Source organism: Phoca vitulina, unplaced genomic scaffold (assembly GCF_004348235.1).
Source record: "Phoca vitulina isolate PV1807 unplaced genomic scaffold, GSC_HSeal_1.0 scaffold5, whole genome shotgun sequence".
Lineage (NCBI taxonomy): Eukaryota > Metazoa > Chordata > Mammalia > Carnivora > Phocidae > Phoca > Phoca vitulina.
In genome coordinates, this window is record NW_022589708.1 from 67,401,994 (window position 1) to 67,404,637 (window position 2,644).

The window sequence follows — 2,644 nt, forward strand, 5'->3', positions numbered from 1 at the left end:
AATGCGAGGCACACAATAAATACGCTCATTCATTATCCAATGACTATCAATCGAGCACTTCTTTGTTCCAGTAATGGTGGTAGAAGCCAGAGTCATAACGGTAAAATAAGACATGGTCCCTGTCCTCCAGAATCTTAGAAGATAATAGGAGAAGGAGACGAGAGATCAAGAAACTAAAATTCAGGGTAATGGACATCAACCCCTAACATTTAGGATAACTGATACCAATAGCTAATATTTATTCAACACATATTAGGTGCCAGGTAATATGCTAAGCACTTCCAACTTTCAGGCTGTTTCACAAAACTCTATGAGATGGCTGCTATTATTAGCCTCATTTTCCAAGTCAGGAATCTGAAGCCAAGAACTTACTAGAAAGCAGGGGATGTAGGAATCAAGTCGCCATTTGCTGTGTCCAAGCCCTACCTGTTAACAATGAAGACCACTGCCTAAGTGATAGATGGAGAAAATACTGTGCCAAAGATGAGGGGCTGAACCCAGTCGTGGTAGGTAAGGGATCAGGATTCCTAGAAAACAAATGAACATTAAGAGTTGACAGGGATTGTGCCAGTCAGAGAAGGATAAGAAAGACCTTCCAGGTGGACAGACCAGTATAAGAGGAACCACTTTCCCACTGACCTGAAAATTACCCTAAAAACATGACCTTCAAGTCCCTTCATGGTATGGCCTAGACCCACCTCTCAACACTACTCTTAGGCCTCAACTACAATTTAACATTTTTAACTTTTTTTTTTTTGCCCATAATGAAAACTTTATTGAAAAACTGACACCAAAATATGAGATCACTGTTGTAAACCTCAAAATTAAGCATAATTACATTATCTTGGTAGATTAACTGGAATTACTGAACTGATAATGCTTTCTGCAATATAACACAAATTCAAGAGGTTGTGTGGATCATTAGTGTTGCTTTCTTCTAAATGAACACCCCCTGTGAGTCTGGCCTTTCCTCCTGTTGGCTGGCACAACACTGTTGAACAGCCTACACAAAGAACCAGCCTCTGAGCATGGCTGAAAACTGTGGTAATCTTGTAGCAATCTGGACATTTTATATCCATAAAATAGGAATTTGGGCTCTGAACTTTTTAACATTTTTAACATTTAACATTTTTCAGAGAACATTGCTTCACAGAACCAAGTTTACCTTCCTTGCTGGGCCTCTGGGCATGCCATTCTTCTGTCGAGATTAGAACTCTGCTCCTAGGTAATGCTTAGCCATTCTGCAGGTCTCAGCATAGACACTGTTTACTCCAGGAAGTCTTCCAAGAGCTCTGTCCAGGCCCTTCTCAAATTGCATTTAGGGCCCCTATCATTCATGCCTATGGCCCCCTGCATTTCTGTCACCACAGCACTAAGCAGAATGTTAAATCCACATTCAAACATCTACCTTCTCTCTGATACTGAAAACTCCAGTGAGCAAGGTCTGTTTGACTCATCACTGTAATTCCAGAACCTGGCACAATGCCAACCACGTAGTAGGCACTCAATAATTATTTGTAGAATGAGTTAAAATATCTAAATTTGTAGAGTAATATCCCCACCTTGTGGCCTTTTGGAAGACTCTGATAAAGTCATGATACCCTGCTGTTTTCAATACCGGAAGCACAGGTAGGCCCTGGCAATCCTTGCTCCACACACTGAAGGAAATGAAAGTAAAAGTGATATACCACCTGTAAGGTCCATGCTTCCTACCTTTAGGTGACGCAGGGCAGAAGAAATATTTGGAAGGGAATAAACCTGAAAGTGCTGTTGCATACAGCAGTGAAAGCACTCAAACCAGACAAACCAGTTCCCTTGTCTGCTTCCGTTTTTGAAGCGAAAGATTTTATTCAGGTTTGCCTTCTGGAAGGATGTCTTCCAAGCACATATTTCCTCATGGACTGAGTCATTCTCAGTCAGACTCACAACCTTCTTAGAACCATAGCACCTCAGATGGAAGGAAAGAGCCCATATTTCAGAAAGAAAGCACCCAGCTAGCAAGCGGCACTGCTAGACCAGAATCCAAACCAGATGGCTGCTAAACCTCAGTTGGGTTTGATAATAATTAAACAGTGATTAGTTAGTGTGCCGTGGAATGTACTGATGGCATTTATTATTGTTATTATTTTTATTATTATTATTATTATTGACTCATCATAATTAGAATGTATTTTTTTTATGAATGATACAAAAGTGGGTGGTGGCACATAAATTAAAGCAATGCCCAAAAGGGGATGCTTTGAAAATGTGTATTCATCCCCAAAATAATAATCTAAAACTTCAGAATCTTGGACAATTTTAAGAGAAATGAGGCTTAAAGGAAGACTCATTCTAATTAAAATGAATACAAAATTGAAAAAGACTTTGACTTCCCCTAAATAATGATCCCTAGCACCTCCTGCAGCACTTCCTGTGCACCATAAACTGGATTTACATGGATTAATCTACTTGCTTTCACAAGCTCCCCAGTACTGTAAGTAGATGCTGTCGTTCATCTCATTTAAAAAGAGGAAGATGGGCGCCTGGGTGGCTCAGATGGTTAAGTATCTGCCTTCGGTTCAGGTCATGATCCCAGGGTCCTGGGATCGAGTCCCACATCGGGCTCCCTGCTCCGCGGGGAGCCTGCTTCTCTCTCTCTCTCTCT

At 40.9% G+C, this 2,644-nt stretch overlaps 1 pseudogene; it reads right to left on the minus strand.

Annotated features, from left to right (window-relative positions):
- Positions 1 to 921: 921 nt before the first annotated feature.
- On the minus strand, positions 922 to 1,564 carry LOC116631338 (annotated as a pseudogene).
- Between the last annotated feature and the right edge of the window lie 1,080 nt (positions 1,565 to 2,644).